The 27359-nt window shown below is 49.0% G+C and overlaps 1 protein-coding gene across 1 annotated transcript in view; it reads right to left on the reverse strand.

Annotated features, from left to right (window-relative positions):
- LOC119167077 (hypoxia-inducible factor 1-alpha) overlaps positions 1-27359 on the reverse strand; it is a 284063-nt gene that overhangs the window by 244699 nt on the left and 12005 nt on the right. The window lies entirely within an intron of this gene.

Here is a 27359-nt window from a genome sequence, read left to right on the forward strand (position 1 = left end):
GCATCACTCGTGGCTCTGCGAGAATTAACGAAGCAACTGACAAGTTAACGGGACGCGAAGGCTCAAGCAAGACTAACCACCGTATTCCAGAACCTCCCTTCACTCAACGATTCACCTTCACTTGAGAAAGTCGGTGGGAGCGCCATCTCTAGGCACGGCAAGTAACTGTATACCAGCGATAGTCTGCTGCGATTCTTGAGTAGCGCAGCGTCATTTTCAGCCAAGTGGTGGCGCAGTGTTCAACTCTGTCAAGTGAAGGGTGAAAGTCGAGTGGAGGAGCGTTTGAAAATGCGGGGGTAAGAATTGATTCAGCGAGTGCAAAAGCTAGCAAGTGATATATGAATACTGTGTAAAAAAAAAAACATGGCACTCATAATGTGTTTGCGGTTCCCACCACTTAAACCTGCACGTGCAGTTGACGAAAGCATAGACCTCCGGGATTCGCGGTGGAAGCGCAGGATTAGTTGTTGCCTGTGGCGCAACGCCGGACCCGCATACGAGGTCGATTATACGCGAGTGAAGGGACGCGGCTATAACGTCGCAAAGGCAAACAACGACCAGAGCGCCAGAGTTTCCCCTGGTGTTGTTTTACGGAAACTGACGCTAAGCAGCCATGTTTAATAACGACGGGAAGTCCGAACGACTAGAAGGAAAGAGGGACCACGTCGATGCCGTCGGTAATAGAGTTTGTTATACAGGCTCACACGGGGCGCGAAATAAATCGCGCGCGCAGCATAGCATGACATATACACTTACATTCCAGCGAACTGCATGCCTCAAGAGGGTCAAGAAAGTCACGATCACTTTTCTTTTTTTTTTTTTGCCCTGCGTATACACACCGGGCAATTGAGAAGAAGAAGAAAAAAAAGCGTTGGCTATCTGCCTGATTTTCCTTCTCTACTACGCCAGAGGCATCCTCGTGACGTCACAAGAAGGACGGTCGCTCGGCTGGCTGCTGCAGCAACGAAACGGTGAGAAACATGCGAACCGCCCATGAGGCAACCATCTAATAGGGGTTCCCGCAAGGTGCGCACGCGGCGGTCTGGTGGTTTTTCACAGATACTTGTGTATGTGGGAACACATCACTTGCCCCGCAGAAACGCGTACTGAGATTTTTAGGAGTACGTTAAAAAAAAATCCCAGATAGTCTAACCTTTCAGTGGCCCTCCACTACGGCGTCTTTAATCATGCATCGTATAGTTTTGGGACGTAGAACGCCAACTGTTCTTATTATTAAGGTTACCGTCACTAGAAAGCCGTGTGTCCCATCTCTCAGTGGCGCAACCTACCGGCGTATACAGTATTCGCTCGGACACAACTGCGTGTTTACGTGCCCTTAAAAGCGCGCTACAATGCAATTTCCCGTCGCCGTTGCATGCGTGTGGGATAGTCACGTGACCTGACCAGAAACGTCACGTGTGACGTCGCGTCACCGCCAAATTTAGAATGAAAGGTAAATGTTCTACCTGAGGTGGCATCAACGTCGCTATTTGTCGCTGTCAGTGATCGGCCCATGTCACTGGAGACGAGAAAGGGGAGAGGGGGGACTAGCAACCTATATACTATTTGAGGTGGGGGTGGGAAGTGATTCTTAAATTAGTGAAAAGAAGATAAAAATGAGCCCCGTAAATGTCTCTCAGGGGGAGGACACCTCAACAGTAGCTCACGAGGGATGGGGGTAAGGAGGGAATAAAAGGATAGGAAGGAATTAAAGGTACAGAGATAGGGATAGGCGCAGGGGTAGATAGACCACATACGGAAATAAGGAGAAGATAAGACAGATGGACACGGTCGCAGGAGTCCAAGGACGGGGCACCAGTCAGCGAGAGCTCTTGTATGTGTCAGGAGATGGCATCGGGCGAGCCAGTCGACCAGAGCTGCGCTGTTGTTATAGATCGCGGGGGCAAAACCGGTCGGCACGAAATCCAGCGAGCCGCTTCACTGTTGTCGCTATTTTGCCAGCATCACTAACTCAAACCTCAATATAAGGAACCCGGAAATAACGAAACAACAGTTATAACGAAGTAAATGGATACTCTAGCAATAGATATAGAGTTAGTTGGGAATATGTCTTTATAACAAACTTTCGGATACAACGAACTTATTCCTGTGTAAGATGCAATTTTGTTACAAAGTGGTTTGAGTTATATACAAGATGAACTACAGTCTACAGTGACATGAGCCGCTCTACCAGTGGCATGACACGTGACTTTCAGCTCAGGCCACGTGACCCTACCGCATGTGACGAAGATCTGACGTTCCGCAACTGCACCCTCTTTACGATACGAAACAGGAGACGTATATAGCAGCATGCCATATTCACTCGCACACAACTGGCCCTGGTTTGCAGTGGTCAATGTTCGCTATATTGGTGGCTGATGATTCCGAACTGAAACGGCCAGGTGCGCGAGTTGGTAATTACATGTTATTCGCTAATTGAGCAACGAAACAGAGACGGAGGACAAGGAAAAACGAACACAGCAAAAGCGCCGGCTGACAACTGTTCTTATTTCAATAAATCAAGTTGTTAATGTACACACAAAAAATAGGGTCACATGACATGCACATGTCGAGAGAGGGTGCCATATTATTTGATTTGACTTGTATGATAAAAGAATTAAGCACCTTTCTTTAATGGAATAATCAAACTACAACCTTTCTCGACCTGCGCGCGTCATGTAACCCTATATCCTTTGCGTACATGAACGACCTATACGAGAGAAATGAAATAAGTTGTCAGTCGGCTCTCGTGACCTGATCGTTTTTCATTCTCCATTTTATGTCTCGCGCAGCCAACTTCGAGAGACATTAATACCGGATAACGATGGAAAATATGACGATTGATATAAGCTATAGCATTAACATAAACCGATTAAGCGACGGTATAAATAATTCTTTCTTTTTATCAGTGGTCATTTCAGCTGCCATAAATGTGTTTTTTAAGGTGAATTAAAAAAGATTACGGTGCATCGGGCGCGACATAAACGAATCCTTCCCAGCATAATTCAAAGCAGCGCGCTTACCAACGGAACCGACCGAACGCCCACCACCATCTTTATTCCGCTCACGTGCGAAACCAAAGAACCTGCGTGACGTCAGAAAGTTGGCAAAAAACGGCGTTCGCACACACCCTGTCGTTTTTCTTCAGAGAAGAGAACAGGTTGCCTCCGGTCGGTCTTTCTGTAGCTCTCAAAACTTAAAGCGGCCTCTTACAAAAAATCCGATTGTATCCTATAGGATCGTGGCAATCGTTTTCCCGGCAAACTGCGCTCGTAAAAGGAAGCACTTTTGGTAATCCGAACGCGGCATACAATGGTGCAACTATACTGCAAGTACAGTGGCAAGGTGCCCACTTCGCCATAAACCATCGTAATTTTGCAAGGTATACGGAAGTCCCTTATATGCCATTATTGATTTATTCGCGGAGAAACAAGTTACCAGCATTGATATGTGGGGATTATCGTCCCAAAACCACCGTATGATTATGAGAGACGCCGTATACTGGAGGGCTCCCGAAATTCGGACCAACCGGGATTCTTTAACGTGCACCCAAATCTGAGCACACGGGCCTGTACAGCGTTTTCGCCTCCATCGAAAATGCAGCCACCGAAGCCGGGATTCGATCCCCCGACTTGCGGGTTAGCAGCCGAATACCTTAGCCACTATATAGACCACCACGGCGGGGCAACCCGGACGCGGCAGGCACCATAGAGATCCATCAACTTTCGCGCACTTTTTTCCCTCGACATATAAAAATTTCTACTCTGCCCGTTTCACCACTGAAAGCTGGTATACCCACCACCTGCAATCTGTATACTTATGCATCGAGAAGTAATCCAAAATGCAGATCCTCCAGCAGAAAATAACGCAGCACCTTCTACACAACAATACACGGATAATCAGGTCCTGGTTGGATTCCGGCTATAACCAGGAACCTGCAGACGAAAAATGTACAGTTTCTATATCTAGCACTTTAAGCGGGGTCCGAATAATAGTGTAGAGATGTATGCTTCTATAAATTGACGCCTTTGAACAGTTACCGCCCTTTAACAGGTGCTCCTCGTAACGTGTTACGTTAAACCCGCGGATTATAGAATGAGTCACCTGCTCGGAAACTCAAGGACACGAGCGCTAGTCGGGACCTATAGGCGGTTCGTTTCGACGGAGCTGAAATTCAAAGAACACGCGCGTGCTATGATAAGATTTAGGTGCACGCTGAAGAATACCCACGCTGTCGAAATTTATCGGGAGTAGACACCCCCACTGCGGCATGCCTAATCATTTCGTCGTTTCTGCACGTAAAATCCGAGCAACTAATTATAATTGCGGGGCATATAAAGTCGTACACACGCCGTGACCGGCCATCAAACTATCAGCTATACACTTTAGCTGATAGTTAGCTGACCGATCACGCTGTATACTACACGCCCCGTAGGTCATATAGTGGCAAGGCACTCGGCCGCCGACCCGCCGGTCGCGGGATCGAATCCCGGCTGCGGCGGCTGCCTTTTCGATGGAGGCGAAAATGCTCTGGGCCGGTGTGCTCAGGTTTGGGTGCACGTTAAAGAAGCCCATCAGGTGGTCGAAATTCCCGGAGCCCTCCTCTACTATACGGCATCTCTCATAATCATATCGTGGTTTTGGGACGTGAAACCCCACACATAAAATCCCTGAGGCAGTGTGCTTGAGCCACTCGAAGTAAATTTGCCCTCCAGGTGATCGAAATTTCAGGAACTCTCCACTACGGCGTCTCATAGTTTTTTGGGAACGTTAAACCCTATACACTACGAGGCGATCGCTTTGAAATAGCGCCCGGAGCTATAGGCTTTTCTCATCGTCGCGACGTCCGAGGCTTAGAAACACGCCAAGTCCGCTCTCCGTTATCTTACGGCGCGTAAAGACGAACCGTCAAGCATACATACATGTTATCTTTCGCACATTACCCCGCACGTGTGGCGTTAGTTGGAGGGGTTTGGCGATTGACTTCCCCCGAGCACGCACCGATAAGGTTTCTCGCGCAGTCGGGTCTAATCTTATCCCCCTCGCCAATATAACGCGACCTTTTGATAGTCGGAGATTGCGCCGATAACCGGAGAGATTGAGATAGTCGCAGTTTGCGTTTTGATAGAGCTCGACCTTCGTCGCAACCGTCACGATTATATACACTTATAGGCCCACTTTCCAGTACGAGTAACTGCATGCTATACGAGTATGCATGCTCCGAAAGAAGGGAAAATATACGAGGTGTTACGATCGCAAACTTACCGTTTCTCCTTTCGCTATATATATATATATATATATATATATATATATATATATATATATATATATATATATATATATATATATATATATATATATATATATATATATATATATATATATATGAAATAAGGGAAAGAAGTGTATACCTAAGGGCTCGTTTTTCCGTGTTTTAACACAATATTAATGAGATCTAACAGACAGTAATGCCAAGGAATGTACAGGGGAAGATATTAGAACCAATGGAATGTAAATAAGAAGAAAGAAAAGTGGATGAAAAAATAACCAGCCGTGACCAGGAATCGAACCTACGACCTTCGATTAACGCGTTTGATGCTCTAACCACTGAGCTACCACAGCGGCCTTCTAAATTCACATACAAATTCACATATACTTCTAAATTCACATATAAACCCAAAAAAAAGTGGATGAAGGGAAGGCCGCTGTGGTAGCTCAGTGGTTAGAGCATCGAACGCGTTATTCGAAGGTCGTAGGTTCGATTCCTGGTCACGGCTGGTTATTTCTTCATCCACTTTTCTGTATTCTTATTTACATTCCATTGGTTCTAATAACTTCACCTGTACATTCCTTGGCATTACTGTCTGTTAGATCTCATTAATATATCGCATTGTAGCGAGTACAGTCGCTACAATGCCCTGTCTACGTATTTTTCGTATACACTGTACAGAATACTATACAGCAAACAGCTCGGCCACTGCAGGTCGCCAGCGGCGCCGTGCGCTCTCGTATGCGGTCTCACGGTCTCCGCTGACGCAACGGTGCTCTCTCCCGACGTGCTCGGCTTTTGATGACGCCGGATGCGCGCGCCTATATAGTGTCACCCAAGAACCCGACCCGACAATGGGAGCGGATGCATGCTGCTACATGCTGGCGACCCGGAGAGCCGGCTGCCGCGACTCCGGTAACCGCGTCGCACTTATGTATATTTTATCGGAAAACTTTCTTTCTTTTTTTCATTCTTTCTTTCTTTTTCTTTTTCCAGTGCGCTCAAACTAGCCGCCCACGTTCACAAGAGTGTGGTGCACGCTAAGCGTATACAGCGTTGTCTAACATAAAATCCAATGAGTGGCCGGTAAAGCCAAATTTATTTTTTGTTTACACATCTGCGGCACTCAGTTATATAAGATTGAACTTTTTGTCAATGATGGTGGTATTTTCAGTTCATAAGGGGCACACATAAGTATACAGCCACCAGCGAGCTTGAAAACGGTCTGATTGACGCCAGTGCTGCGTATACCTGTGGCTTCTGTTGTCATGGTGTTTAGCCACGCAGTGCCTACATACTATCCAAGCGTACCGATCGTCTTATCTCGGCGACCACGCCCAGATCTTCGCGCCGGGCATCAGTCAGTCAAACCATATAGACCAGGCCACTCTGCGGAACGCTCGAGTTAAGCTTGCCGATTGATTGATTTGATTGATTTGTGGGGTTTAACGTCCCAAAACCACTATATGATTATGAGAGACGCCGTAGTGGAGGGCTCCGGAAATTTCGACCACCTGGGGTTCTTTAACGTGCACCCAGTTAAGCTTGCCGACGACTACTGTCCGGATATAGGTTCGTGCAAATTGTACGTATACGTTGCAACACACTCGCGAGAGCTATAGGTCCAGACTCGAGCCTTGTCTCTCTCTTACTGTTCCATTACCCTCACCTGGTCTTAAGGGTAATAAACTGGTTAATTAACCGCTCGGCATTCCATTCCATCTCACCGTCCATTTTTCTCACGCCAGACCGCTATAGAAAGGAAAGAAAAACCGCCTAACTAACGTAGAAAGGTCGGCCTGAGGTGTACATACACTGTAAGCAAAAGTTAGCCGAGATGGGAGTTTCTCCAGCACATGAGCCCACAAAACTCCCCTGCCCCAATTATTTACTCCCTGGTAGGGAGTGAACTCGGCACATGTCATCGTAAAACGCCCCCTCCTTAATCACAGAGTTTATGAACGACAGGACCTTGTTAAACTCCCCAGGGAGTTTCAGGTCACGTGGTTACAAACTCCCTATAGGAGCTTTAAAAACCCTCTTTGGGCGTGACGTGTGTGTGTGTGTGTGTGTGTGTGTGTGTGTGTGTGTGTGTGTGTGTGTGTGTGTGTGTGTGTGTGTGTGTGTGTGTGTGTGTGTGTGTGTGTGTGTGTACGGGCATATGTTTGCACGTCGGTGTGAAACACATGTGATTTGTGTGGCTAACCGTGTAAGCATCTGTCAACAGGCAACGAAATTATAAGTGCAGTGAAGAATAGCAACGACCGGTTGGTATTTACTGGGAACATTTCAATATATTTCGCACCTTAAACCACATTGCACATCGGTCCGATTCCTCAACGAAACGTCCTGAATGCCACGCTTCAAAGGGCCGAGTAACAAAAAACTTCGAAGAATAAATTAATGGTAGCAAAAGTAAGCTGTTACGATCGTCAGCGGCTGCTCCTGGAGTTTCACCATCAGAAACTTCGAAGTGGTCTGAAGTAGGCTTCGCTCGACTACGGCAGGCTGGCCGGCAACCGGTCTGAGAGTTGCGCCGGCGACGCGCTCACCCCGTCTCCGCCGATAGTGGCTTCTCGGAGTGTCACCGGTATTTCACCGGCTGTAACATCTAAGTGGTAAGAAGGCCTCGCTATGCCGTCGGTATCAAGCCGGCATCGTATCGAACTCGCACTGTGCGCTGGCCACCGCGGCAAGCGCTACGAGCTAGCACCGACCACCGGCGATGCAAAGAATGTGTTTCACAAAAAATGAAGGCTGCTGGGATGTATAACAGTCTTCTGCGCCTTGCCACCGCAGCTGTCAATGACTAACTACAAGGCGAGCGCCGAACGAGGCGGAGTACGATCGTCAGCGATTGCACCGTAAAACTTCGAAGCGGTTCGAAGTAGGCTTCGCTCGACTACGGCAGGCTGGCCGGCAACCGGTCTGAGAGTTGCGCCGGCGACGCGCTCGCCCCGTCTCCTCCGATAGTAGCTTCTCGGAGTGTCACCGGTATTTCACAGGCTGCAACATCTAAGCGGTAGGAAGGCCTCGCTATGGCGTCGGTATTAAGCCGGCATCGTCTCGAGCTCGCACTGCGCACCGGCCGCCGTGGCGAGCTCTGCGAGCTATACATGCAATGCATGCGAGCAACGGGAACAGCGACTGCGAACCGTCTCATTCGTTTAAGTCTATCGCTCCGTAGCTTAAACTGCGTGGATAGCGGGCACCTATTTCTGTGCATGGGAAAAACGAGACGTAAACTGCACATCAGCAAGCATTTTGTGATCGCCAGCTGTCATTCATCGGATCACCGTGCCGTACTCTTGAGTGAGGCCTAGTCGTCGAACGCGGTAGCGGTGGTCTACCTCGGTTCATCGCTGGAGCTGCTGAATGTGCCTCGTTAATGTGTTCATTCAAGGCCGCGCGCACTTTGTGTATGATAAAGTGCATTTTACGGGTCCACAAACAGCACTGCTGATGCGAATTCAGCCTGTACGACAGAGTGTCAACTGATAAAACTTTTTCGTTGTAGTAAAAAAATATTGAATATTAGGCAGGATTAGGATAAAAGGCATGTGTGTTGAAGTGCTTACATCAGACCACCGCAAGTTCATACTTACGCCGTGCGTATTTATTGCTTAATTATTAGAAAAAAAAAGGCTTTCACCTGGGCTACAGGAGGTCAGAATGTGGTGCCTATATATACTCGGTGACTATATGGTAGGTGTGTACTGCGTGTGGCAAGCTGTGGTGAGTGCGAGTGTTGTGATATTACGTGAACGTTGTGATAATGTTTGTGTACTGTAATCATTGTTGTGCGTATTAAATGTAATGTAATTAAAGATACGCTTGCGCATGGTACGGCTGCTGACGTAATTTTTTTTCTCGGTCGATGCTAAAAATTTACTCCCATACTGACCTGAAAAAGTTCCCCTATGGATGTAAATAAAAACCCCCCTGGCACCATGCGAAAACCCCCTTCTGATGGGGAGTAAATTTTTTACTCCCAGAGACGGGTTTTTTTAAACTCCCATCTGGGTGTGCGCTAGAGGACAAGGTCCTTAACTCCCATTTCGGCTTATTTCTGTTTACAGTGTACATTGCGACACATTGTTAAAGGGAGCACCATTAGCACGTATACACACAGTGCGCGTGAATCCGTCCCGTTGATAGGCGAACAATAGCGCGGCTTTGCGGCAGCTCAGCTGCGGATAGCGTTGGCATCGTTCTCCGACCGTTATGCAACGCGCTGTCATTGTTTCCGGTAAGTTACGACACGCACTCTATAGCGCTGACGAGGCGCGATAGCCTGCAAAGCGGCGGAGTGCCGTCAATTCCAGAAACGGCCGCGCTAAGAAGCAGTGCCATAGCAGTGGCTCGTATATTCTACGTTCTATGAGGGAGGTACCCAGCTGTGTACCAGCGGAAGAGCCGAGAAACAAGCGAGGGGATCAAATGAGCGCGATGGCGTCAAGTAGATAGGAAAGAACACATTGCAACCTATTGAGACGTATCCACACGTATATTTATTTATTTATTTATTTATTGCGAATACTGCAGGCCAGTTTATGGCCCAAGCAGGAGAGGCAATTGGCAATACACATAACACTGTTACACATACATGCAAAGAATAAAAATAATAATAAAAAGGAGTACAATGCAGATTGGTCAAGGCATAGCACACCATACAATGCATATACTTAGCGACAGATGCTTTCCTGGAGCGCTTGGGAACGCTTATGTTTAAGGTGCGAGATTGTGGGGTGAAGTTGCTGTATGAACATATATAAAAAATACGGCAGCTAACACGTTGCATTTTCACCTCCATCGAAAAAATGCAGCCGCCGCAGCCGACATTCGATCCCGCGACCTGCTGAACAGCAGTCAGGTACCTTAGCTACTATAGAACACCACGGCGGGGCGATGACAGCAAGTTACACTATTGGTAACACTTGAAGGCAAAATCCTACTGTATACACATGAATGAAAGGAGTGTACAATTAAGGGATCGTTTTTTTTTGTTGTTGTTAGGCAGAATATTAATAAGATATCTTACTGGCAACCATGCCAAGGAAAGTATAAGGGATGTTATGTGAGGTGATTGTAATGTAAATTCGAAGAAAGAAAAGACGACGTGAAAAGATAACTTGCAGTGAGCAGGGAACGAACCTGCGACCTTTTTTCGTATAACACGTCCAATGCTCTACACCAACTGAACTCGTCCAATGCTCTACAACCCCACCCCCCCTCAACCCACGCGTTTACTTTGTTGGGTATATATGTGCACACATTGTAATGCATTAGGTTAAACAAATCGCGTACCACACTTCTTGCAATACATAGCGAACGGCAGTGCGAGAGACACGCACTAAATTGTCTCTATACTCTCGGCTTACTGCGCTGTTCCTTCCCCTACCCCTCCACGAGGCCTTCTGCACATTACGCGGTGATGCAACTGCCTCCGAGATCGGTCCACTTATGACGAAGCGGTAGATGGCGCCTGAATGACGTCAACAATTTTCCGCGATCGGCGACACTCGCATCACTGACGTAGGTCATTCAGAAGGCATTAACAGCGCATACAAGAGTAGCGAACGGGACGAAATTAAAAAAAACAAACAGAGCAAACACAGATCGCGGAACCTCGAGATGTCAGAACGTGACGTTACGTGATGAATCGACCTGTTTGCGCAAACACGGAAGGCAGAAATTTGCGTATACGTCACACTGTGCGTCACGTGACTGTCACACACTTCGGGTTAGGCCCCGCCGATCCAACATCGACGTGCGGCAGGACTCGCAGGTTTTTTTCCACTTTACGCTTCGGCCTGCGACGCCTGAAAGGCCTCGAAGTGGTACATTTCAAATTTATTTGCGGGTTGGTCGACCCGTGCGGGGTTGCACGTGTGGTGATGTGTGGGCCTGACCGACGCACTCATAGAGCAGACACGGAGATTTGATTACACACAAACAAGCATTCAATTAAAACGAGGGCAAAGGCAGGAGTTAACAGAAATTACAGAGGACTAAGACTGATACGCGACGGAAAAGAACAGCTACAAAACAAAGAATGCTCTAAAAGGACACCACAAGAGGTACAGACAAAATAAAATACGCGGAATATTAATAAAACAACAACAAGATGGTACTACAGGAAAGACAAGAAAAATTTACGAGAAAAAAAGGGAAAATCTCAGGCTCGCGCTTCTGAGTTTCGACGTGCGACGCAGCGCACCCAACTACAAATATTAAATAAAATGGCTGGTTAAAATAAATTAAGAGTTAAAAAAACCACAATAAAAAGTTCCATACGGGCCAGGACAGCTCTTGGTACACGTAGGGGAGTTGACGGGTGCCGCTGGTGATCTCGCCGGCTTGGTAGACGACGAGGGTGCCCAAAATCGCAGCCGTCTCAATACGTTGCACGGGTCACTCCGTGCTCGCCGCCTACGCGAGACTCGCGACACCGACGACCGCACTTCTTGCTAGCTGTACGTCAACTGCCTATTCCGATGCAGTCGAAACTTTTTCAGGGGCATACACGTGCTCCCGTCCCATCTGGGGGTAATTTCCCTTTTTTAGACCGCCCGTGCCCGTTTCGGTGCAGGGAAGACGAGCCGGCGCCACGCTGGGTCGTTAGTCGCCGGATGTCGTCCTCCCAACACAAAAGCGCCCTTCCTTGGAAGATGGGGACCGCGGACGATCCGAAAATTGGAGTCGTTTGTGACAATGACGTATCCGGCCTATGTTTGTTCTGTCCCGCTTCTTATTCTTGCATGCGCAGTCAATATTCTCTATAGGGGTTCCACCCGAAATTACACCCACAAGGCTTTACGCTCAAATTATAAATTTCGGAATCCTGTAAGTATATATACGTGCATACACACACGCCTAACATACGTCGAGCATGGCCGGTCCCTTCCCTGCAAAAAAAAAAAAAAAACACACACACATTCTTGCAACGAAATTCGCGTATTACATTTGTTTGAGTGTCAGTGACTAGACACGCTTTGTTACGATGTTGTGTTATTTTCTGTGTATTCCATGTTATTGATGACCGCCCTATTACTCTTTGAAGTTTGTACCCCCCTTACTCAATGCTCTCTCATTGAGCTTGTAAGGTATCATAAATGAACTGACATGTCCTTTTTGACACCGCTTTCGACGCAATCCAAACGTACGTTGCAGGGTGTTAGCCCTTTACGCGTAAACCCATATGCGGTCACGGAGTCGGCCAGTGAAGTAACACGCACGGAGGACGCACGCAAGAGTGATCCGAAGATCGAGCTCGCGCTTCGCCCCGTCCACCGAAGAACCTCTAGGCCTCCGAAGACGACAGCGGTCGGGTATTCAAGTCGCTCGCGACGAGACAATGTATAGGCGTTGACTATACGGGGGCGCTGCACGCTCGCTTGGCCGTGACACTGTGAGTGAGCACGGGGGCCTGCGAACGAGCGCGTCCCTTAACAGATAGTTGGCAGCTGGAAGAGTGCGTTGTCCTGTTTTCTGTAACTGTTGGTCGTGTTATATAGAAGAAAACAATACGGGCGAGGCGGGAATTAAAGAAAAAAAAAAAAAACGTCGCACCGCTCCCCAGTCAAAGGCCTCGCGCATTCTGCGCCGCCGCTAATGACGTCACTGGCGTCGGTGCGGTTGCGTCAATGGCGAACAGTTGCGCTCCGCGAATAGACGTGACGAATTAACGCCGTCAGTTGGCGCGATAGCGTCTCTCGGACAGGACAAATGGAGGCTGACCGCGAAGGGCGATATTTTCAAAGCGATGCTCGAGATTTTTTTTTTTTTTCCGTAGCGTAATTAAGATACAGTGGCCGAGCTTGAGCAGCCTCGCGCGGCTTATCTAGAGAATGCGCATGCGCGAAATGCAGTGACGTCATACGGCGCACATCTGGCGCGCCGGAGAAGGCCTGGAACACATAATAATTATTATTTTGGGGTTTAACATCGCCAAACTGCCACATGATTATGAGAGATACCGCATATAGTGGAGGGCTCCATAAATTGCGGCCACCAGCGGGGTTATCTTTAACGGGCCACCTACATCTCTAAGCACACGAGCCTCAACCATTTTCGCCTCCATCGAAAATGCCGCCGCCGCGGCCACGGGATTCGATCCCGCGACCTGCGGGTCAGCAGCCGAGTGCCTAAGCCAATAGACCACCGTGACGGGTAAGGCTTGCACGGCGCTTGACTCGAGCGCGAGCTTGTTGCACGCGCTAGTCCGTCCGTCCATCCGGCCGTTCGCACGTCCGTAGCTCATGCTACTATATCCCGGCACAACCGAGACAACCCACCGCTAAAGTTTTATCTTACCCAGCACCTCCACCAAACTGTTACAAGTGACTGTGTTCATTTAAAGATGAGGTGAAATGGCGTTGTGAAAGAGCAGCGTAATTCTGAGATAGGCCTAGAACTCTTCTGCCCAACCACACAGTCCAGGCGCCGCTCCACCACTCTTCTTCTTCTTCTTCCGCGCCCCGTATAGGCTCGCGCATCTTCGTTTCAATGTGAATGGTGGCACAGGCAATTTCTTTTCACTACGCCAACGAAATATACAACGCTAAGAGATAAAGAAAAAAATGGGGGGGGGGGGGGGCACAAAAAATGTCCTACAATAGAACGCAAGATTGTCCCGCCTGAGCACCTCATGATTTGTAGGGGGTCTGTCACAACGCGGTAAACAGACCGGTGCCTCGCGGGAAGGCCCATCAAAATTCGTCGCACGCTCCATCTGGTTGCCACTGGCCCTCCGAGAAAAATAACATCCTCAGATTCCCGGTGCCCATGATCTTAGAGTTCCCTATATATACACTAGGGGGAACGCCGGCGCTAGTGTCTATGGGAGCTGCAACGCATGTCGCTTCAGCGAGCATGTGGACTATGGGTAGTACACGAACTTTCCTAATACTCTTCGTATACTTAACGTTCCGTTTTGTTTCGCATGGCTTGAAGCTGTTTTGTCACGAAACAACAATCAGCAATATTTTACCGGTTACGCTTCACCACCTTCATCTTTTAGACTTAATATTTGTAATCGGGTCACAAAGTTTCGTTCTTTCCTTCAAAACAAAACCGAAACGAAGCCACAAATGCGATCCGAGGCCCACAAGTACGAATACCGGGCAAATTTGTGTAGCTACCCATCATTACCATGGTGGCTGAACAACCGCAGTGCCAGAGTCCTCCCTAGTTTATTTTAGAAAACTCTATGCCAATGACAATTCCTTTGCAAGCTGCGGACTATCGCTGCTCTTTCACTTCTGAGGCGGAGGAGGTGGCCATTGCACTGGCAGTATCCCATCCAAACTCAAAACAAATAGTTACAGACTCTCGAAGAGCCTGCGAGAGCTATCTTGCAAGAGAAATCCCTCCATTGGCTAATAGACTTTTAAAATTCAGCATCAGGAACCGCGATCCTACCCCGAAACGTCTTATATGGACTCCGGGACATCAGGGTCTACAGGGTAATGAGGCTGCACATGCAGCGGCCCGCGTGCTTACTTCCCGGGAAACTCCCCGTACCCCTGATAGACCTGAACGTCCCACACCTTAAACACGGTTTCGAGAAATCAAAGAATACTACATTGAGAAACGCCGCTTGTATCCCGCACCAGCGAAGGGACTCTCGAAAACGGAGGAGCGCATCCTGCGGCGCCTACTGACAAATACGCTGCTCTGTCCAGCCATACTACAATATTACGACCCAAAAACAAGTGGGCAGTGCCAGTACTGTGGGGAAGTGGCCAACACTTACCATATGGTCTGGGCCGGCCAAATGAACCCAAACTTAACCCCCTTTCCCAACCCCACCAAAGAGGACTGGGAGACGACCCTACTCAATAGCTCCACACTAGAGGAACAGCGAACTCTAGTGCAGCGGGCTCGGGTGGCGGCCTCGACTAATGACGTCCCGGACTAGGGATGTCAACCAGCCCGGTGGGGATAAGGGCTATCTGGCACAGCCAGCATCAATAAAGGTTTTTTTCCTCCTCCTTCACTTCTGCGTCCTTCAAAAGTGATACCAAACAAAATTGAAAAAACTGACGAAAACTTCGAAATTCTACTCGGAGTATGCGACTGTTCCGGTAAACGGAGTTTACTTCCTGCATTTTCAAACATTTGGCTGTGGTTTTGATGGAGTGTCAGTGCAACGGCGGCAGCATGCAAGCTGTGACGTTACAATCGCCGAGCCGCACAAGGGATGCACGTGTTTCTGTCCTCACCTTCCTTTTCTCCACCTCTCCTTTCATCCCCTCTCCTGCTTCCACAAAATCGTTGATGCTGTAATACCCCTGTCACACGGGCACCCGTGAAGACCGCTTAACTCCCTCGTCTTTACGACAACGAAGATGCGGTCGGTGTCACACGGCCACCCTTAAGCAAACGAAGGTGAACGGAGCATTTCGCAAAGGACGTTCAACGATCTCCCTTCGCAGCGAAACGAGCTACTCTCGTCCTCAGCAGTCTAGAGGTCAGAGAAAAATTTCGAGCACTAAATGGCCGCAGTGAAAGAATAATACACTTTAGCAATATTAAACGTCCTTTCGTTGTATTACTCATTCACAACGCGTGTTTGTTTACAATATTTACGCCCGCCAGAGTTCACTTACTCTCAACACCAATGCCCTACACACCGTGCCTCGCGAGTCGGGCCGGCCGGCGCCAGCCGATCAACGTCATTACCAGCGCAATATCGCACCACTTCCTCACGTCGTCCGCTGTGTCACTCATGGCTGAAGAACACAAAATGTGCGCTCACGAGGCAAGGAAGCATAAGAACTTTCGTACCGGGCATGTACACAGGCAACAAAACAACTAAAAGCACAATGTGGCCAACGTCACTAGCAGCATTGCTACATTTAGCAAATGCGTTTTTATTTGAAATTATTTTTAATGGTTTGTTAGTCGCATACCTACTTAATAGTGCTTTTTTGTAAAAACCGCATAACGAGGATTCACAAAAAATCAATATGGATCAAATTAGAATACTTTTCCGAAAATCAAACAGCGCCAGCTGAGCCCCCTCGCGGCAACTGTTAGAACCTTGTCATTGCCGTGTGACACTGCCACAACTCCTTCTCCGTCGAACCCCCTAGGGGAGATTTGCGTTGACGGTGTTCAACGGAGTTTGGTGGTGGCCGTGTGACAGGGGTATAAGGGCCGTTCCACGCGCTTCCCGCACAGCCGCAACGCACGTGCCAGCACACCTGCCGCACCCAAGCAGAGGGTGAAAGAGCGTCGCCAATTGGCTTATTTGTCCCCCGCTTGCGTGCAGCAGGGGTCCCGGCACGTGCGTTGCGGCTGTGCTGGAAGCGCGTGGAACGGCCCTAAGGGCCTTTCCACGCGCTACCCGCACAGCCGCCACGCACGTGCCAGGACACTTGCCGCACACTAGCGGGTGGGGGCGAGGGGGACAAATGAGCGAATCAGCGGAGCTCTTTCACCCTCCACTTGCAAGCGGCAGGGGCCCGGCACGTGCGTTGCGGCTGTGCGGGATGCGCGTCGAAAGGCGCTCACCCCATCGTTCGTAAAAGCTTGCGCAAAAAAAAAACGCATAAAACTACGTTGTTTTTCCCGCAGTTTCTGCCTGAAACGAAGGTTGTGTCTGTCGATGTCAGGACCTAACCTTCCGATATGCTGGACTGTATACACTCACAATGGTCCGCGCATGCGCAGACACGCCGCCGCGCGGACCCTGAGAAAGAAAGATCGCCGCCACATTTCCTGTTTCTCGTATTAGCTCCTCGACGCGTCCAGCAGAGAAGCCGGACAGAACAGAGGGAGCGAGGAGAGAAGGAAGAGGTTAAGGCGAAGCCTCAATTAAAGCAGCACACAAGCGCTGTCGCTACTCTCCTAACGAGGCGCCCCGTGGTGGCCGGCGAAATAGAAAAAGAAAATGCATCATAGGAAAAAAGGTGCGCCATTAGGAAACAGAACGGCGGAGCTGGGGGCCCTCGGGGTACTTCTGGTACACTCTACTCAGGGGGGCGCGGGGGGAGGGGGGGGGACCCGGTCCGGCACACGTGTGTATAAAAAGAAAAACATAGCAAAATAATAGAAGGCCGCGCGAAAAAACTCTCGGTGGAGACTTTATATACACCCACTCCCCCCCCCCCCCCACCACTACCACGTGCTTCTCGCTATATACTCCATAACAAACATTTCGTGCGTGTGTTTCTGGGTACACGGCCGCCACCACCGCTACTGCGCACGAAATGCGCGCATGTATTCTCGCTTTTAAAAGCGCCCGTGTGTGGTACTACAAGCGGAGGGCGGGCGTCCTTGCGCGTCGCCTGTGGCCGCGCTAGCAATCTTGCCGGACGGAACGCGAAGAGGAAACGCAGCGTGCAGCACGCCTTCGGAGGCGTTCGCCTAGGCGAGGTCGTATTCCAATCTCGAGTTTCGAAAGTGCGTCGAATAAGCGACAATATCCGGGGTTCTAACAGGTCCCCGAAACCGCGATACGATTACGAGAGACGTCGCAATGTCGGGCGCAGGAAATTTCGACCCCTCCCCCGATATAATTATTCAACGTGCACCTGGTGTCGCTCAGTATACACGGGCGTCTGGCATTTCGTCCCCGTCCAAATGTGACCACCACGGCCGTAATCGAACCCGCGACTTCCGGCTCAGCAAAAGGAAGGACGTCAAAGAAGAACATTTAAGCAAGTTCAGAAAGATAACGTTGCTGTGGATCGCGGCTCTGCTTTCAATGTCACGTTCAGTTGGTTGTTAGAAAATCAAGAAACAAAAGGTGGGGGGAAGGGACGAAGGATGATTGGATACCCTGGCTTTTAAGGATTCATTACAGTAAGATACTGGAATGCGAAATCACAGATACCCCCCCTGCCACCGTTATTGTCAAAAAACCTGAGTCGTCATAACGGTGGACATTCTACAATGGCGGGACAGAGTCGATTGAGTAAAAGTATAGTGAGCTAGATGAAAGTGTGGGTCAGAGACCTTTTGGGCAGACTTCGCGCCCCGATAGGTAATAAGAACTAAGCTCCCTCCCTCCATCTCTCCCTCCCTCCATCTCTCCCTCCCTTTCTCTCTCTCCATCTTACCACCACAACCACCTTGGTGCAAGCACGTCTACGATCGCAGATGCACAGGTTGCCGATTCGGTTGCCTGCTGAACTGTATACGCAGCAAAACATCAAGCGATGCCTGAACATCATTACTCACGAAAACAAGAATAAAGGAGACATACAAAAAAGCCAGTTTCACCCGTATATACCGTTCGGCTAAACCATACGCTAAAGTATGGGCCGACTGAAGTCGGCACACCAATCATGGACGGCCACTTTAGCGTAGAAGTATACCTTGAGTTGCCTCTTCAAAGCAGGCTTACACGCAACATCGCCGTAAAAGAGGTAAGTGATATAACGGGCGACGTTTATGCTGATTCGCACCCTTGATTTTTAAAACTGGACGCTTTTTTTCTTTATTTTTTTTTCATAACACGGTTGTAAACACGAAGGAAGACGAGCGATCCACGACGCATGCGCGCTCAAGGGCCCGGATGTATAAGCGCACTTTAATTCGAGATTCCGTGTAACTCCGTACACCCGCATTACGTAAGCTCTTCTCCCTCTCGCGCCTTATATACACTCACTTACCTCTAAGAAGCTCGCGTAATACCTTCCGGAGTGCAAGTAGTATCACGGCCACGCTGGATTCATCCCAGCGGCCGTGGTAATAAGGTGGCGACGAGTGGAAAAAAAAAACTGCGTAGGTTCCGGGTAACTTCTTATGAAACACACATACACATGCGCGCACAAACACTCACACGTGGCGTGTTCAAGGTATATACACGCTCGCTGGGTATACGTGGAACACGCAACTGTGTCCGTGAGACTCGCCGAGTTAATTGCGCACAGAGAAAACCCGAAAAGCGAAAAGAAGGGTGGCCTGCCCGTGTAAATTCTATATAGATAGTGAGTGCTTACCAGCACAAACGACAGGGCAGGAGGGGACAGGAGAAGAAACGAGACAGAGCGCTGGTGTATAAGTCCCTCCTGCCCTGTCGTTTGCGCTGGTAAGCACTCTTTATCATGTTATACCAACACGCCAACTCCTACTCTCTCTATATAGATACGGTGGCATAGTTGACACCACATGCATCAGGGGCGTATAAGAAAAGTGATTATGAGTATACTTGTACTTGCCTTATGGTTTCAACCCTACAAACACTTCATCAACATCATCAACACATTCTCTCCAAACTCTTTACCACCATCTTCTCTTACCTATAACGCTGATGATGAATAAATACTTGTACTTCCCTTGTGGTTTCAAACCTACAAACGCTTCATCCTCATCACCATCAACACATTGTCTCAAAATTCTTTACCACCATCGTTCCTTACCTAACGCTGAGTAGTAGGTCAGAAAATTGATTCAGGTCGACCTCTCGGCTTTTCTTTCGTAATAAACCTCTCCTTCATTAGGGTGGATGTTTCTGAGCACGTTCTGGGGCGAAAGGTGCGAACACGGCGACAAAGCGTATTCGGGTGTCTTTCTCGGTCGTCTCCTTCTATATATGGATGCACCTGTCCACGCACGCGCAGAAGGGGTCTTGCTTCGAAGAAGGCGCGGCCCCTTGCCGAAACGCCGGTTCCAGCGTCACCCCGCGTTCAAAACATTTTTCACACCTTCAAACTTTCCATCTCTTCGCGAACTTCTGCATCATTAGGGGCAAGGCACGTAATAATGTCACCCACAGAGAGAGTTTTAGTACTGCGTACGTTGCGTACGTGGCGGCGTTGCGTACGTAAAGACGCCCCGTTCTGCGTGGTGCGCAGACCGCAACGCGCACGTATCGCATTACGTACGCAGCCGCTACGTACGCACGCATGAGATGCGTGCGTGCGTACGTATGAGGTGATCGCGCCGCTCTCGAACAAGTTCGCGACAGCGCGAGACTTCGTTTTGCAAAATGGCGGCATCGAAGGCAAGCTCCGAGTACAGTGTACTAGAATATCCGAGCGGCTCTGTGGCTTCAAATATGGCCATAATCTGGCTATAGCACTTGGATTGACTCACATTGGCTGTCAACAACACGTGCTTCTATTTTGATCTACCAGATGGCGCAACACGCTTCACGCTCGTTACGTACGCGGGTAGTATACGGCGTACTAAAAGCCGATTAGTGGCAAACGACGCCACGTAACGCAAGGCGCTTGCGTGATGCGTATACGTAGCACCATTCCGCAGTACTAAAACTCTCTAGTGTCGCGGAAACGTGGCACACGAAGTCGCCAAAACTCCGCGGCTTTTACAGGCACGCGAGCTCAAAGGAAATCCGACTCTGCAGGCACGCTATGGGTGCACGGCCGAAATTCAAATGAGGAGATAAACGAGTTGCCGACTGCGCAACGGGCTTTGCCGAGTAACGCATCAAGGCCCACGTGTGAGAGACTCGAGGACACGTCGTGTATACCTGTGCCGATTCCCCGTATACCGATTCGCGAGCAAGGTGATGATGTGCACCGCATCTGCGAACGAGCGGCACATGTAGCGCCGGGGGGACGTTCGCGACGACCGTTCCGTGCAAACTTTCCACTTGTATACGGATACGTATTATACCGATACAATGCATGGACACCGAAACGCACGCGCAGAGGCCAGCTTTGAAGGGTCACAATAGATCCGAGTTTGAAAGACGAAAGAGCGGTTTTAAATGGGATATTTGAACGCACAAATGCCTCCGTCTGTCCGTCTGTCCACCTATCCGTCTGTCCATCTATCCGTCCGTCCATCCGTCTGTCTGTCCATCTATCCGTCCGTCCATCCGTCTGTCTGTCCACCTATCCGTCTGTCCACCTATCCGTCCATCCGTCCATCTGTCTGTCTGTGTCCGTCTGTCTGTCTGTCTGTCCGTCCGTCGAGCATTCAGCCATCTTGAACAGGTGGTTGCGTTCATACTTGTGAACGTTGTCGATCACAAACAGCAAATATTACGCATATCTGAGGCGCCACATCAATACGCAAGCATTAGGTGGTGTGTTCATTTACTAGAAAATACACAGATACGTAATTCTAAAGACCCCAGTGTTTCTTCGGGCAGCGCTGAAATTGCGAACGATATGCACGAAAGAAGGCCAGAAGATCGACTATCGTCTTTCGAAGACATTTGCAGAGAAACACGCAGATACGCGGCCAGTTTCTTTGGCGCCTTCAATTCTCTTCCCACGGGCGCTATCTCCGCCTCACTACTTAATTATCACTTCATGAAACACGCGCATAACGTCAGCAGCATAAGCATTGAGCCTAAACGGTTTCGCGCTTTATACGGCTGTTGTCTCCGCTCGCGCAGTCGAAAACGCACGAACCTAAGTCAAAGCAGTCGATCGCGCACTATACAGTGGCTGTGTTCCAATTCTTAGACAGCACGTAGACAGTCTACGAAGACTGCTTAGAAGACAGCATCGAGCCCACGCTGTCCGACAAACAGAACACATTTAGACGGCTTTTACGCGACAATGCGCCACCTCGCGTCGAGAAGGAAAAGCTAAAATAAACAAACGTAACAGTTGTAATTTCTGGATTATTTCGAGTTGAAATAAAAAAAAAACAAAAAATGTAATTCACATTGAGCGTCTGGGAAAGCGTCTGCTAATGTGCAGACGATCATTCCGGCGATAATTGATCTATCTGAGCAATTCGCTGAGCCGCCATCTTGTTTAGACAGCAATGTATAGCCTGCATCGTATTTGTCTACGATGCGGTCTTCTCGGAACTGTCTATGTTGACGGCTACGTGAGAATTGGAATGGGACTTAAGATGGCCGCCGTCCATTTAGCTGTCTATTTAGCCGTCTACGGTGAGTATTGGAACACACCGAGTCATGCGAGACGAGGCAGAACACCCCAAAAAAAATCGAGTATTTGGGGAGCGTGTCTGCCACACAACAATTACCGTCATCTACTGCTTGTATACTTTCCTCGCTTTATCACCACGGTTCTAGTAGTTTGCGCCCACGAACGGCGGCGTATTATCAGTGGGACATATATATATAGCATTTTTGACAGGAAAGTGGCCAGCGCCAGGTTCCCAAGAAACGAAACGCAAGCAAGTCGAATGACGATTATTGTTGTGTGGCAGAACTACTCCCCGAATACTCTTTTTTTTTTTTTCTTAGAGTGAACGGGCGTGAATGGGTAGGAGACCATCCGTAACTAACGTCCCTCGTACATGGACCAATCGAGAGCTTACCTCCTATAATGGCGTCACTTGAACAGACTGCTGGCGTCACGAATTGTGAAATAAAAAAAAAGGAATGAATGAAAACGAGTTCGCTTTTGTTTCTTTTGATTCCTCGACGTTGTTTACGGAGCCCTCCATGAGGGAAGTCAAAGAGAGAACTATTTCTCTCGTATATTGTTGTTGTTTTACAACACGAACAGCACGCCCCCTAGCCAATCAAATGTTTTACATACAATACTACATAATCATAAAAACTTCCTGGGTTTTAACGTCACAGAACCACTAAATGACTGAGAGACGCCGTAGCGGTGGATGTCTCCGGAAATTTCCGATTACTTTCAGTTTTTTAACGAACACCTAAAGCTACTTAAAACAGGCCTCATGCATTTTTGCGTCCATCGAAAATGCGGCCACCGCGGTATAGGGATTCGATCCCGCGACCTGCGGGCCAGCAAGCAGTTGAGCATCATGACCACAAGACCACCACGGCGGGTATGTACAGCAAGAACGTGACATTATTATTATTATTATTATTATTATTATTATTATTATTATTATTATTATTATTATTATCGTCGTCGTGCCCCCTGGAGGGAAAGAACGCTTGCCAAGTTTCGGGCAAAAACCAAGATGTCTGTTAGTGATAACACGAAGCATTGGTGACGATCTTCGCGTGTTGGAGACAGCGAGCGGGGGCAGCGTAATTTGCAACGCACGCATGTATACAACCACAACGCGAGCTTCGTCGGCGCATTCTTAGAAGCCAATCTTCGACGACATCGACAAAACGCGTAATTTTTTTTTTCTTGGAACACCCGGCGTGGTTTAAAGGAACGTCATGACTCAGCAATTACGTATAGCACGTATAGAGGGAGAGATCGTATTACAGGCGATGTTACAAAAGGAGCGGCGGGTATCAAAGCGTGATGCGCGTACGCTTACCATATCGAGACGACACGCCCTTCGCAGTTCCATGCGTGCATATATAGGCGACGACTGTGTGCTTATACTATACGCGGAGTTGGGCAATTACGCATACACTTCGGGGTCCTCCATGTGAGAAGAAAAACATCGCCGCTATAGGACGCTCGTACACATAAACACTATGCGACAGCGAGGACCGCTCGAGGCGTCGTACAAGAACACGCACACACACATCGTGAATATGCCGTTCGTGTTAGACGATGCAACATCCGTTCCTGTATATATACGGGCGCATATCGCCATCCCCTCCCAGATGACGTAAACATAGTATCCATGAGATCCTGCATGTGCCGCCTGTGTAGCGGTTTCTTGTTATTATTATTATTATTATTATTATTATTATTATTATTATTAGTAGTAGTAGTAGTAGTAGTAGTAGTAGTAGTAGTAGTAGTAGTAGTAGAAGGAGAAGGAGAAGAAGAAGAAGAAGAAGAAGAAGAAAGGACGCCGCAGAGACATAAGCAGAGTGCAGTTGAATTGCCAACTCTACTTGGCAACTTCGGATATGACCTTGCGAGAAAAAAGTACAGTCATTGTATACACTACTACATCGCATTTGCATGCGTCGTCATGTTGCGATTTGCGCAGCAGAGAACCGACTGGGGAAAACCTCGTAAATAGGTGGCATCACGTGCACAACAAGGAAAGGCGACTACTCATTAGCCGACTATTAGCAATAACCAACTAACGATGAATGTTCACCACAACGAGGCAACTGCGTTTATATGCAGGTTATGCAAATGCTATACCTGTGCTGTTCAGTTTCCGCTAACGCCGAATAAAAAATTCAGGCGCGCGCACACATGCTCGGTACAAAATAATAATATTAATATCTGGGGTTCAACGTCCCAAAACCAGCGTCGCTCATGACTTTGAGAGACGCTGTAGTGGAGGGCTCAGAAAATTTCGACTATCTGGGGATCTTTAACGTGCACCCAAATTTAAGTCACCTAAATTTAAGTACACGGGCCTCACACATTTCCCCTCCATCGAAAATGCAGCCACCGCATCCGAGATTCGATCCCGCGACCTTTCGGTTTAGCAGTCGAGCGCCATGACAAGTATAGGCCACCGCGGCGGGGCTGTTCAGTGCGGAAAGTATTTCAGCCTATTTCGCGCGGAATTCCCGCATTTTTCGCATCACTTCCGCCAGAAGGACGCAGAAAACGTAACGCATGCGCTATCAAACGCGTGTTTTTAAAATGCACGAGGAGCGGCGCCCCGTTCCGACGTTTTGCATCTTCGTTAGTAGCCGCTACGTCATAAACTCGGCAAAGCCGGGTCGAGTCGACTTGTCGAGCCCGTCGTTGGGATCGCGAAAATTCCAGCGTGTGCCCCCACACCGACAACACGTTAAGCCTTATAGTAGGGTGGGGGGGGGGGGGGTAGGCACTAAACAATTAAGGCGCTAGCACGCTTCTACGCTATAGAAGGACACGCTCGCGACGCTTCTGTGCGCATGCGCGCGAGGGGGCACAGAGTACAGCAGCCAAGAAAACAAAGGGGGGCTCCCAAACTTGGCCGGCCGCTTGCCTTGGACAAGGCAGTCGTCGAGCGGCGTAATTTACGCCGCCAACCCTTTCCCCTCTCTCAACCGTTGCACGCCGCAAAACACAGCTGCACACTCCGACAATTGCATCACGAAGCGAGGTAGAGAAGGCGGCGGGGAGTGGGGGGGGGGGGGGGGGAGGAGGAGGCATAACGGTTGGAAACGCCGAGCGTCCCTGACCATGCCGTCCGATGCGCCGCTGGCCCGGGAACGACCTCTGTCGCGGCGCAACGCGTGCGTCAGACGTCCTGGCCTTCGCGCAAGCATGGTTGGAAGCCACCGATGCAACCAACGGCGCCGACAGTACTGTGGCATCCGTAGACCGCCCATTCGAAGTGGTGCAATGGAACACGTACACAAAACCTCCTAGAATCTCTCATCGAACTATATTTGTAGTTGCGGAGGCTTCTTCGCAGGCGGATGGCTGGTATAGTCAATCCGTGGACATGAGCGTCGGCAGGATTTTGTCTCGGGGGTTGCAAGTTTATGGTGTGGCCTGAGGGGGCGCAAGTACCCCTTTTGAACGCCCCCCCCCCCTTCCCTTGCCGACGTCCATGTCCATAGATTGGCAGGGTAATTACACCAGGCTTCCACGCAAAAGACCTGGGTTCCATTTCCACTCGAATCGAAGATTTTGTACACCCGTCACGCGGTGGAATAGTGCTCCACTGCTTATACGCAGGTCGCGGGATCGAATCCCGGCCGCGGCGACCGCATCGTCAATGTAGGCGAAAATGCTTGACGGGCCAAGTGCTACAGGATTTAGGTGTTCCGGAAATTTCGACCAGGTGGTGCAAATTCCCGGAGGGAGCTCTTCATCCACTTCGGGGTATCTCACAAACACATAGTGGTTTTCGGACGTTAAACCCTATTATTATTATTATTATTATTATTATTATTATTATTATTATTATGTTAAGGTGCACGTTAAAGAACCTTGCGAGGTGGAAAGCTCCGGAGCCCTCCACTAACGGCTTCCCTCGTAATCATGTCGTGGTCTTGGCTTGCAAACCCCAACCGTTATTATTACTGGCGGTCGACACAGCGCACAGGACGCGCACGAAAGAAACACCAGGGAATGCAGCACCACACAGCCGATCTGCTGTACTGGCCACGTGCCACGCCCAGAGGAGAACGAGCCCGCGGCACTGTGACTGAGCGCTTATTTAAAAATGACAATCACGTGTGATCTGCGCATCGGGTACGTATCCACGCGTCATACGATACAAAGGATAGTGAAAAAAAAAAAGTCATCCGTCGAAACGTGAGAGTGACAAAGTGAAACGATTCGTGCGTCAAAACGCGTCGAATACCTTTTTTTTTTTCTTGTATTATCATTTCACGAATCGAAATCGTGGTAATTTGGTAATCGCATTGTATATACTGTGGCTATATAGACTTTTTAGGTGTTTTGCCCTGTCACTACTGCTGTACGGGTGACCAGAGCTTAGTCAAGCTGCGCAAGCACAGCTTTTTTCTCTGGTCCCCTATTTTCGCAGTGACAATGCGCTGTATTGTCTGAAGCGAAAATAAAAATTTGATTTGATTGATTGATTGATTGATTAAAATACCCGGTTCTCACAAAGAAGTTTGTCGCGGGATACGAAACAAGCTCTCGATATCGGCCGATACGCGAGAGATAACTGTCGCGAATCGTGGCCTGCCTTGCTTTTTATTACTATGCAGTCGCAATGGCCGTTCTGCCTCGTCTGACATGCATATCGTGCGAGATTAACTGATTTCGCGTCGCAGTATATTTGCTCGTGACACATCTGTTATTATTCTTTTTTCTTCTTCTTCTTCTGTCGCATAATTATCGCCGTTTTGATTACTGATGTTCTTGACCCCCTTTCACGCAATATACACACACAGACACATAGGAGCGCGACTGATGACAAACCATTTTCATTTTCTTCCCCTTGCGCAACCGTAACGAATACCGACCACGTCCGTATTCAAACGGGTCACTGGTTATACGACGAGAGGGATAATTCCTGGTCGTGTCCCCCGTGGACATGCAGTGCGGCGCCCGTCAGAGATATGCATTCAAAACAAAAACGAGGCCACTCAAGAAGTGAACTGGAATATCGCAAGGCCGAAATGCCGCTGCGCACCACCAGCTGTAAGCGGGTCACGAGGCGCTGTTTGCGAGTACGATAGCCACGGTAAAATGTCCCTGTAACCTTCGCACCATAAAACTGATCACCTCCGATGAAACAAAGAGATAGAAAAAAAATATCACGAACACTCCTCGCCCACTCCGGCCCAGCGCGGGGGCGTGCCATGGATACAGGGAGTTAGTCTAGTCTACATACGTAAAGATGGCTACCCAGCTCTACTCTA

This window comes from Rhipicephalus microplus, chromosome 6 (assembly GCF_043290135.1).
Source record: "Rhipicephalus microplus isolate Deutch F79 chromosome 6, USDA_Rmic, whole genome shotgun sequence".
NCBI lineage: Eukaryota > Metazoa > Arthropoda > Arachnida > Ixodida > Ixodidae > Rhipicephalus > Rhipicephalus microplus.